The sequence below is a fragment of the Schistocerca americana genome, chromosome 10, assembly GCF_021461395.2.
Source record: "Schistocerca americana isolate TAMUIC-IGC-003095 chromosome 10, iqSchAmer2.1, whole genome shotgun sequence".
Classification (NCBI taxonomy): Eukaryota; Metazoa; Arthropoda; class Insecta; order Orthoptera; family Acrididae; genus Schistocerca; species Schistocerca americana.
The window spans coordinates 185,161,622-185,174,255 of record NC_060128.1 but is presented as its reverse complement, the minus strand read 5'-3'; the positions used below and the strand labels follow the sequence as shown (position 1 = coordinate 185,174,255).

Genomic DNA, 12,634 nt, shown 5'->3' with positions numbered 1-12,634 from the left:
GTTCTAAGTTCTAGGGGACTAATGACCTCAGCAGTTGAGTCCCATAGTGCTCAGAGGCATTTGAACCATTTTTTGTTGTGCCACATTTGGAACACCTGCAAGATGTCGTATTCCAGCAGTATGGGGTTCCACCCTACTGGTTCCTTAATGTCCGTCAATTTCTAGATGAAAAGTTTCCGGGCAGGTGGACTGGGCGAGATGGTCCAAATCGATGGCCGCCACGATCCCGTGAGTTCACACGACTGCTCTTCTTTCTGTGGGGTTTTGTAAAGGATCTGCTGTATCCAACAAAGGTTAGAGTTCAACAGGACTTGAGGGCACACTTTCGCAATGCATTTCAACACGCCACCGTGGAAATCTTGACTCGTACATGGAGAGAAATGAAACTGCCACAAAACATTATCCGTGCAACTTAGAGTGCACACTTTGGTGTGCATGAATGAGAAAACAAAACTTCACGAGCTATCACACACTGAAAACCATTTTTTAATATCTACTAAAAAAAACTAAACTCCGTCCGAACAGGCCCTGGAAGACCTACGGTACTCACCGGCCGCAGTGATTTAAAGGTATTGAAGTCTCAACTTGTATCAAGGTCACAAGCATCAAAATGCGCCCCGGCCTCTATTCTCTGCGGTAGTGATCCACAACACGAAGCAATTTATCAAGCAGCTTTCAGTCTATCCCGCGCTACCGACCAGAGAGTTTCAATGTTGATGTGAAACATGGATTACGTGGATAGTGAGCTGTTACTTCTGTAGGCGCAAAAATATCCGTGTGTTTACGATATAAGGGTCTCACGCCACAGAAACAGGAGTAGAAAACGGGCTAATGGCTAGCAGGTACCATAGCGATTACAGCGGGTAGAGTGGGACAAAAATTAAATTTGGTGGGTACGAAAACTATTAAAAAAAGTGGCAGCACCACGAAGGAGATGAGCGACATAACCCAAAGTTACAAAGCGTGGTTCTACACGTGAAGGATAACGCCTGTTCAGGTTTCACGCCAGTCACATCACAGTGGTGCTAGAACCACCACTATGACGACGCAAATTACACTACTGGCCGTTAAAATTGCTACACCAAGAATAAAAGCAGATTACAAACGGGTATTCATTGGACAAATATATTATACTAGAACTGACATGTGATTACATTTTCACGCAATTTCGGTGCATAGATCCTGAGAAATCAGTACCCAGAACAACCACCTCTGGCCGTAATAACGGCCTTGATACACCTGGGCATTGGGTCAAACGGAGATTGGATGCCGTGTACAGGTACAGCTGCCCATGCAGCTTCAACACGATACCACAGTTCATAAAGAGTAGTGACTGGCGTATTGTGACGAGCCAGTTGCTCGGCCACCATTGACCAGGCGTTTTCAATTGGTGAGAGATTTGAAGAATGTGTGGGCCAGGGCAGCAGGCGAACATTTTCTGTATCCAGAAAGGCCTCTACAGGACCTCCAACATGCGGTCGTGAATTATCCTGCTGAAATCTAGGGTTTCGCAGGGATCGAATGAAGGGTAGAGCCACGGGTCGTAACACATCTGAAATGTAACGTCCACTGTTCAAACTGCCGTCAATGCGAACAAGAGGTGACCGAGACGTGTAACCAATGGCAGCCCATACCATTACGCCAGGTGATACGCCAGTATGGCGATGACGAATACACGTTTCCATTGTGCGTTCACATCGATGTCGCCAAACACCGATGAGACCGTCATGATGCTGTAAACAGAACCTGGATTCATCCGAAGAAATGACGTTTTGCCATTCGTGCACCCACGTTCGTCGTTGAGTACACCATCGCAGGAGCTCCTGTCTGTGACATTGCGTCAAGGGTAACCGCAGCCACGGTCTTCGAGCTGATAGTCCGTGCTGCTGAAAACGTCATCGAACTGTTCGTGCAGATGGTTGTTGTCTTGCAAACGTCCCCATCTGTTGACTCAGGCATCGAGACGTGGGTGCACGATCCGTTACAGCCATGCGGATAAGATGCCATACATCTCGACTGCTAGATCCAGCACGGCGTTCTGTATTACCCTCCTGAACCCACCGATTCCATATTCTGCTAACAGTCATTTGATATCGACCAACGCGAGCAGCAATGTCGCTATACGATAAACCGCAATCGCGATAGGCTACAATCCGACCTTTATCAAAGTCGGAAACGTGATGGTACGCATTTCCCATCCTTACACGAGGCATCACAACAACGTTTCACCAGGCAACGCCTGTCAGCTACTGTTTGTGTATGAGAAATCGGTTGGAAACTTTCCTCATGTCAGCACGTTGTAGGTGTCGCCACCGGAGCCAACCTTGTGTGAATGCTCTGAAAAGCTGATCATTTGCATATCACAGCATCTTCTTCCTGTCGGTTAAATTGCGCGTCTGTAGCACGTCATCGTCGTGGTGTAGCAATTTTAATGGCGGGTAGTGTAGGTTTGTTCTAAATACATGCTGTAATGGTCATGAGCTTTAGTTACCTTTATGGTTGTACATGGTGAATTGATGTAAAAAAAATTTTAAAAATAAAAAACGACATTAGGAACACACGACCGAGTTTGAACGAGATCGTGTTACAGGACCAGGAGAAGCTGCATGTTCCTTCTGCAGTGCTGCAGAAAGACTTGGCACCAATTAGCCATTGTACATGATCGCTGGCAGCGGTTCCCCTCAACAATGTATGATCGCAAAGAGATAGAGCTCTGAAAGGCCAAATGGCATTACCGAGAAGGAAGACTACCGAAAATTCACTGGAGGGTGGGGTGGAGGTCTATTGTGTTTCCCAATGAAAGCTGGTTCTGTCTTGGTGCCAGTGATGGCCGTGTGTTTGTTCCAAGAAGGCCAGTTGAAGCTGCAGAGAACATGTCTGGGTGCTAGACACACTGGACATACACCTGGAGTTATGGTCAGGGGTGCGATTCCATATGACAGCAGGAGCACTCTTGCGATTATCCCAGACGCCCTGACTACAAAATTGTATACCAGTCTGGTGATTCGACCTGTCTTGCTGCCATTCATTAACGCCATTCCTGGGGGTGTTTTCCGACAGGATAACGCTCACCCACATAACCCAACATGCTCTACGGAGTGTGGGCAGTTCCCTTGGCCTGCTCGATCACCAGATCATCATCGAGCACGTATGGAACCTCATCGGACGGTAACTCCAGCGTCATCCACAAACAATATTACCCGTGCATTTATCGACCGACCCAGTGTAACAGGCATAGAACTCGATCGCACAGACTGACAGACAGCACCTGTAGAACACACTACATGGACGTTTGCACGCTTGCATTCAACATTCTGACGGCTGTATCAGTTATTAATGTACCAGCATTTCACATTTGCAATGACTAGGCCCGCGCTTACATTGACATGTGATCTAGCTATGTTAATCACTTAAATATGTTACCTGGACAAACGGGTTTCCAAAATTTCATTCGCCGGCTACGTTGGCCAAGCGGTTCTAGGCGCTTTAGTCCGGAACCGCGCGACTGCTACGTCGCATGTTCGAAACCTGCCTCGTGCATGGATGTGTGTGATGCCCTTAGGTTTGTTAGATTTAAGTAGTTCTAAGTTCTAGGGGACTGATGACCTCAGATGTTGAGTCCCATAGTGCTCAGAGCCAAGCCATAGCCAAAATTTCATCATTATTATTATTATTGAAACTTCCTGGTAGATTAAAACTGTGTGCCGGACCGAGACTCGAACTCGGGACCTGTGCCTTCCGCGGGCAAGTGCTCTACCAACTGAGCCACCCAAGCACGACTCACGCCCCGTCCTCACAGCCTTACTTCTGCCAGTATCTCGTCTCCTACCTTCCAAACTTTACAGAAGCTCTCCTGCGAACCTTGCAGAACTAGCACTCCTGAAAGAAAGGATATTGCGCAGACATGGCTTAGCCACTGCCTGGGGGATGTTTCCAGAATGAGATTTTCACTCTGCAGCGGAGTGTGCGCTGATATGAAACTGCGCCAGATGCCTTCCTGGCGTCTAAGGATCTTAAAGCACTCCGTCGTCAGGCCACGAGTGGCCTACCGGGACCATCCGACCGCCATGTCGTCCTCAGAGAAGGATGTGGATAGGAGGCGCGTGGGGTCAGCACACCGCTCTCCCGGTCGTTATGATGGCTTTCTTTGACCGGAGCCGCTACTATTCGGTCGAGTAAATCCTCAGTTGGTATCACGTGGCTGAGTGCATCCCGAAAAATGGCAACAGCGCATGGCGGCCTGGATGGTCACCCATCCAAGTGCCGGCCACGCCCGACAGCGCTTAAATTCGGTGATCTCACGGGGACCGGTGTATCTACTGCGGCGTTCTGATCCTTCCTGAACCCATGACCAAATTACCACGTATTCTCAACATCCGCTGATTCACCATCTAACGGTTTCGTTCTCAGTCTTCCCAGATGCCTCTTGCACTTCGATACTACATTGTCATACGCTCTAACCGCTCATCCAGACCCCCTTATTCTTCGACCACAGGGACAGCATGCCCCAGTCCTTCAACCTGCTGGGGGGCTAGTGCCCTTTGTACACCGCGGTCGCTCTGGGACTCAGCAACAACAGTGTCTGACTAAAAGCTCACGTCCAGATGGACTGTGAAAATATTGTGGTCAACTTGGCTTATAGATACGGCTGTAAAAGTCAAGAAAAGTCTCACAATGTACATGGACTGGATAAAAATTGGGAAACACCGCGAAAATGCCTGGTTCGACATAAATGCAGACGCTACCCAAGTCTGCAAGTTGCAACGTTGTATTTGGCAGCGAACGGCACCTGTACAGTGGCCACAGTACGTTGCAAGTGTCAGTCTCGTTCAGAACAGTGTTCTGTGTAGTTGTAGGTCTATTATGTCCGAGCTAAGTGAATTCAAACGAGAACAAATTATTACTGGTGATCATACGCTATTTGCTTCCATAAGCAAGGTAATCGAAGTGTTCGTTGTTTCAAATGGCACCGTATCGAAGATTTATAGGGACGCCTGGGACGGAAGTGTGTGTTGAGTGAGCGCCACAGACGGTCACTGATGAGGATCGTGACAAAAGATGAGACAAAAGCAGATGCAAAAGCCAATTCAGAACTGAATGTCGCACTTGCGAATCCTATCAGCACCAAAACAACACGAAGGGAACTCCATTAGAAGCAAAGTGCAGGAGGAACTGGAATCCCAAAACCAAATACCAGGGTTAGACATATGAAACCGGAATTTGATTGCAATAATTACGCGTCTGTTGTTTGAAACTGTTAAACAATGTGTTCCATTGTGGTCTTCAGTCCAGAACTGGTTTTATCCAGCTCTCTGTTACTCTATCCTGTGCAAGCTTCATCATCTCCCAGTGACTACTGCAACCTACATCCTTCTGAATCTTCTGGGCTCCGTCTACGATTTTTTTCCCTCCACGCTTCCCTCCAATACTAAATTGATGAACCCTTGATGTCTCAGAATGTGTCCTACCAACCCATCCCTTCTTCTAGTCAAGTTGTGCCTTAAATTATTCCTCGTCCCAATGCTATTCAGTACCTCCTCATTAGATAAGTGATCTACCCATCTAATCTTCAGCATTCTTCTGTAGCACCACATCTTGAAAGCTTCTATTCTCTTCTTGTCTAAACTATTTGTCGTCCATATTTCACTTCCATACATGGCTACAATCCACACCAATACTTTCAGAAAAGACTTCCTGACACTTAAGTCAGCCATTGCCAGTCTACATTTTATATCCTCTCTATTTCTACCATCATCAGTTATTTTGCTCCGCAGATAGCAAAACTCATCTACTGCTTTAAGTGTCTCATTTCCTAATCTAATTCCCTCAGCATCACCCGTCTTAATTCGACTACATTCCATTATCCTCGTTTTGCTTTTGTCGATGTTCATCTTATATCCTCCTTTCAAGACACTATCCATTCCGTTCAACTGCTGTCTCTGACAGAATTTCAATGTCGTCAGCAAAACCAGTGTTTTTACTTCTACAGACGTTCAAATGTGTGTGAAATCTTATGGGACTTAACTGCTAAGGTCATTAGTCCATAAGCTTACACACTACTTAACCTAAATTATCCTAAGGACAAACACACACACACACACACACACACACACACACACACACACACACACACACACCCATGCCCGAGGGGGGGTGGCGGGGGGGCGGGGAGGGGGGGGGGGGAGACTCGAACAACCGCCGGGACCAGCTGCACAGTCCTTTCACTTGTTCTCCATGGATTTTAATTCCTACACCAAATTTTTCTTTTGTTTTCTTTACTGCTTCCTCAACAAACAGATTGAATAACTCCTTCCCCAATGCTTCCTTATAGTGCCCCTCGACTCTTACAACTGCTATGTGGTTTCTGTAAATATTGTAAATACCCTTCAGTCCCTATATTTGACTCCTGCCTCCTTCGAAATTTGAAAGAGAGAATATTTTATACAAAATAGTCTCCACTGCAATTTATACAATTCTCCCACCTCTCCAGCAAGGTATGAATGCCATACCAAAAAAACCTTCCTCTGAAGCGAACCAATCAGCGAGCCATTTTCGTACATTTTCATACGAACTGAAGCGTTGTTCAGCGAGAGCGTCTCCCAGTGATGCAAACAGATGATAATTGGACGGAGCCAAGCCTGGAGAATAAGCCGCAAGCCCTGGTATTTCCCAACTGAACGCCTCGATCGTTTCCCTGACACGTTTTGCTGTGTGTGAGGGGGCGTTATCATGGAGCAATATGACTTTGTTTTGCCTTTTTCCATTTTCCGGTCGTTTTTGAGGTAATGTGCGATTTGCTATTGGTATCGATCAGTGTTTACGGTTTCACCAGGTTTTAGCAACACGTAATAACGACACGCTTCTGATCCCACCAAACGCAGAGCAGATGTTGACAATGTGAAAATTACCGAACTATCAGTTTAATAAGCCACAGCTGCAAAATATTAACGCGAATTCTTTACAGACGAATGGAAAAACCGACCTCGGGGAAGATCAGTTTGGATTACGTAGAAATGTTGGAACACGTGAGGCAATACTGACCCTACGACTTATCTTGGAAAATAGATTAAGGAAAGGCAAACCTACGTTTCTAGCATTTGTAGACTTAGAGAAAGCTTTTGACAATGTCGACTAGAATACTCTCTTTCAAATTCTAAATGTGGCAGGGGTAAAATACTGGGAGCGAAAGGCTATTTACAATTTGTGCAGAAACCAGATGGCAGTTATAAGAGTTGGGGGGTATGAAAGGGAAGCAGTGGTTGGGAAGGGAGTGAGACAGGGTTGTAGCCTCTCCCCAATGTTATTCAATCTGTATATTGAGCAAGCAGTAAATGAAACAAAAGAAAAGTTCGGAGTAGGTATTAAAATCCATGGAGAAGAAATAAAAACTTTGAGGTTCGCCGATGACATTGTAATTCTATCACAGACAGCAAAGGACTTGGAAGAGCAGTTGAACGGAATGGACAGTGTCTTGAAAGGAGGCTATAAGATGAACATCAATAAAAGCAAAACGAGGATAATGGAGTGTAGTCGAATTAAGTCGGGTGATGCTGAGGGAATTAGAGTAGGAAATGAGACAATTAAAGTAGTAAAGGAGTTTTGCTATTTGGGGAGCAAAATAACTGATGATGGTCGAAGTAGAGAGGATATAAAATGTAGACTGGCAATGGCAAGGAAAGCGTTTCCGAAGAAGAGAAATTTATTAACATCGAGTATAGATTTGTCAGGAAGTCGTTTCTGAAAGTGTTTGTATGGAGTGTAGCTATGTATGGAAATGAAACGTGGAGGACAAATAGTTTAGGCAAGAAGAGAATAGAAGCTTTCGAAATGTGGTGCTACAGAAGAATACTGAAGATTAGATGCGTAGACCACTTAACTAATGAGGAGGTATTGAATAGAATTGGGGAGAAGAGGAGCTTGTTGCACAACCTGTCTAGAAGAAGGGATCGGTTGGTAGGACATGTTCTGAGGCATGAAGGGATCACCAATTTAGTATTGGAGGGCAGCGTGGAGGGTAAAAATCGTAGAGGGAGACCAAGAAATGAATACACTAAGCAGATTGAGAAGGATGTAGGCTGCAGTAGGTACTGGGAGATGAAGAAGCTTGCACAGGATAGAGTAGCACGGAGAGCTGCATAAACCAGTCTCTGGACTGAAGAGCACAACGACAAGAACAACCCTTCTGATCCCACCAAAAACAGAGCATTGTCTGCTTCCCAAAGCGATTTGGTCTTGCACTGGATGTCGCTGATTTGTCTGGATTCACCACGAGTTGAAACGCTTAGGATTCTCAAAATAGATCCATTTATCATCACCTATTAGACGCAGAAACGACTTTCTTTTCTATCTAGCGCGCAGCATTTCACAAGTGGTCTTTCGAATTGCTTGCTGTCTTTCATTCAGATCATTCGGAACTCATTTTCCCACATTCTGCACCTTTCCCATAGCTTTCACGGAAGAGAAACGGCTCACTGCGCCACATTCAATTGTTCCGCAAGTCCCTGTTGAGTTTGAGTGTCATATTCATCCAATAAGACCTGCAGTTCGTTGTCTTCAAATTTTTTCGGTGGTTTCCTGCGCTCATCGTTTCTCACGTCAAAATCACCACTTTTGAGCTTTATGAACCAGTCGAAACACTGTGTTTTTCCCAACAGCGTGTTCGCCGAAAGCTTCGACAAATATTCGAAGCTATTCTGCAGCAGTTTTCTTCAAACGAAAACAGAAAACCGGTGGTGTCCGCAAATTGTAGTTCGTGGGCACAAAACTTGACATGTTTACGGGATTGAAACAGATACCGATGTATGGAACTTGGGTTACTGTGTGTTGACATTCATCGTCAGCCGTTACTGGAAGCGGATAGCGCTGCAGACGCGGTCTCATGGGCCCACCATATATGGGGAAATTCAGGTTTCATACTTCTATACCTGGTATAAGAGATGCAGATGGCTGTAACAGGAAAATGTTGTGCTGAAACCATAAAACCAGGACAAAGGAGCAACCGAAGAGAGTCATTTGGTTCGGTTGAGTATTGTTTCACACGATTGTTCAGGCGAAGAGCAAAACATGGTGGGATATGGAGGGCCACAGACAGCAAGGGCCGACAAGTGCGAGAATTGTTGCACAATCAGCTTAACACCTCATTGACCCAAGTTGCCGACAAGAATAATATACAGAAGAATGGAAAAGGAAATAGAGGAAATTGTTACGTCACTATCGGTTTGGTATCAGGAAAGGTAAAGGCATTAGAGAGGCAGTTCTAATGTTGCCGTTGATAATAGAAGTAAGACTAAAGAAGAATCAAGGTATGTCCACGGGATCTTTCGACCTAGAAAAAGAGTTAGACAGTGTCAAATGGTGCAAGATCTATGATAATGTGAGAAACAGTGGTAAGCTACAGAGAAAGACGGCCAACAATCAAGAGGGAACAAAAAAATGGTTCAAATGGCTCTGAGCTCTATGGGACTTAACATCTCAATTCATCAGTCCCCCAGAACTTAGAACTACTGAAACCTAACTAACCTAAGGACATCACACACATCCATGCCCGAGGCAGGATTCGAACCTGCGACCGTAGCGGTCGCGCTGTTCCAGACTGAAGCGCCTCGAACCGCACGGCCACACCGGCCAGCAGTGATGTTGTGCCCACATCGTCCAGTACTGGTTGTGTGAGCACAAGAATGAATTGTCACATCTCCCCTGGTCAGTGCAGTTGCCTGGTGTCAATATTATTGTGGTCTCGCGTGATCGCTATCCACGATGGTCGCATCCGTGTTTGGCGACATCGCGGTGAACGCACATTGGAAGCGTGTATCCGTCATCGCCATACTGGCGTATCACCCGGCGTGATGGTATGGGGTGCCATTGGTTACACGTCTCGGTCAGCTCTTGTTCGCACTGACGGTACTTTGAACAGTGGACGTTACATTTCAGATGCGTTACGACCCGTGGCTCTAACCTTCATTCGATCCCTGCAAAACCCTACATTTCAGCATGATAATGTACGACTGCATGTTGCAGGTGCTGTACGGGCCTTTCTGGATACAGAAGATGTTCGACTGCTGCCCTGGCCAGCACATTCTCCAGGTCTCTTAGCAGCTGAAAACGTCTGGTCAATGGTGGCAGAGCAACTGCCTCGTCACAATACGGCAGTCACTACTGTTGATGAACTGTGGTATCGTGTTGAAGCTTCATGGGCAGCTGTACTAGTACACGCCACCCAAGCTCTGTTGGACTCAATGCCCAGGCGTATCCAGGCCGTTATTACGGCCAGAGGTCGTTGCTCTGGGTACTGATTTCTCAGGATCTACGCACCCAAATTCCGTGAAAATGTAATCATATGTCAGTTCTAGTATAATATATTTGTCCAATGAATACCCGTTTATCATCTGCATTTATTCTTGGTGTAGCAATTTTAACGGCCAGTAGTGTATACCTTTGTCCGTAACTGCCTTATTACGTCATCGTATTCTTCCCAATTGAGCGATGGTGGCTCGGGACGGTTTTTCGCACCCGTCACGGAGCGCAAAATTTCGCACGGACTGTGGCTGCGAGGGCCTCCGTCAAAGGGCCTCCCGCAGGCGGTGCTGATAGCCACGCAGTTCCGGAGAATGCGAGCGCACGGCGGTAATGAGCTGGCTCAGGGCTCAGCGGAATTAGCCGCCCGAGGGCGCAGGAAGCAAAGCACGTCAGCCGGAAAGAGGGGAGCGGCCAAAGCACGTGCAAAAGAAGCCACTGCACACTCTCTAGTCTCACCGTGCTGCACGATCTCACCGAACAAAATATGCTGCCCGACAAAAGTAGTGACGCAATCCCAGACACGATCGGATCCATTAAAATTGCTACACCACGAAGATGACGTCCTACAGACGCGAAATTTAAACGACAGGAAGAAGATGTTGTGGTATGCAAATATTAGCTTTTCACAATATTCACACAAGGTTGGCGCTGGTTGCGACACAAACAACGTGCTCACACGGGGAAAGTTTCCAACCGATTTCTCATACACAAACAGCAATTGACCGGCGTTGCCTGGTGAAACGTTGTTGTGATGCCTCGTGTAAGGAGGACAAATGCATACCATCACGTCTCCGACTATGATAAAGGTCGCATTGTAGCCTATCGTGATTGCGGTTTATCGAATCGCGACATTGCTGCTCGCGTTGGTCGAGGTCCAATGACTGTTAGCACAATATCGAATCGGTGGGTTAAGGAGGGTAATATGGAACGCCGTGCTGGATCCCAACGGCCTCGTATCACTAGCAGTCGAGATGACAGGTATCTTACCCGCATGGCTGTAACGGATCGTGCAGCCACGTCTCGATCCCTGAGTCAACACATGGGGACGTTTGCAAGACAATAACCATCTGCACGATCAGTTCGACGACGTTTGCAGCAGCATGGACTATCAGCTCGGAGACCGTGGCTGCAGTTACCCTTGACACTGCATCACAGACAGGAACGCCTGCGATGGTGTACTCAACGACGAATCTGGGTGCACGAATGGCAAAACGTCATTTACCGGATGAATCCAGGTTCTGTTTACAGCACCGTGATGGTCGCATCCGTGTTTGGCGACATGGCGGTGAACGCACATTGGAAGCGTGTATTCGTCATCGCCATACTGGCGTATCACCCAGCGTGATGGTATGGGGTGCAGTTGGTTACACGTCTCGGTCACCTGTTGTTCGCATTGACGGCACTATGAACAGTGGACGTTACATTTCAGATGTGTTACGACCCGTGGCTCTACCCTTCATTCGATCTCAGCAAAACGCAAAACCCTACATTTCAGCAGGATAATGCACTACCGCATGTTGGAGGTGCTTTCTGGATACAGAAAATGTTCGACTGCTATCCTGGCCAGCACATTCTCCAAATCTCTCACCAACTGAAAACGTCTGGTCAATGGTGGCTGAGCAACAGGCTCGTCACAATACGCAAGTCACTACTCTTGATGAACTGTGGTATCGTGTTGACGCTGCATGGACAGCTGTACCTGTATATATATATATATATATATATATATATATATATATATATATATATAGAGAGAGAGAGAGAGAGAGAGAGAGAGAGAGAGAGAGAGAGAGAGAGAGAGAGAGACGGCGGCAGTATTGGGTACACAAGTTATAAAATGGTAGATCTCTGGTTGATCTGTCGTTTCTACTCAGGTGAGTCATATGATAAGGTTTCCAACGTGATTATGGTCACACGACAGGAATTACCATATGCCTTATGGTAGTTGGAGCTAGATGCATCGTACATTGCACTTCGGATATCGTTAGGGAATTCAATATTCCGACATCCACAGTGTCAATGTACCGAAAACACCACATATCCGACATGTCCCCACGGACAACACAGTGGCCGACGGTCTTTGCTTAACGACCGAGACAGCAGCGTTTCTGTAGAGTTGTCAATCCTAACAGACAAGCATCACAGTGGGGAATAAGCGCAGAAATCAATCTGAGACTTACGACGAACGTATGTTAGGACACAGAGGCGAATTTTGGTGTTAACGGGCTATGGCAGCACACGACCAACGCGAGTACTTTTGGTAACAGCACGACTTCGGCTGCAGCCCCTCCCCTGGGCTCTTGGCCATACTAGTTGTACCCTAGACGACTGGAAAACC

The 12,634-nt window shown here is 46.6% G+C and overlaps 1 protein-coding gene across 1 annotated transcript in view; it reads right to left on the bottom strand.

The window, feature by feature from the left end:
• The window catches only part of LOC124552485 (putative defense protein 3), a 127,782-nt gene that overhangs the window by 23,799 nt on the left and 91,349 nt on the right, over positions 1-12,634 (bottom strand). The window lies entirely within an intron of this gene.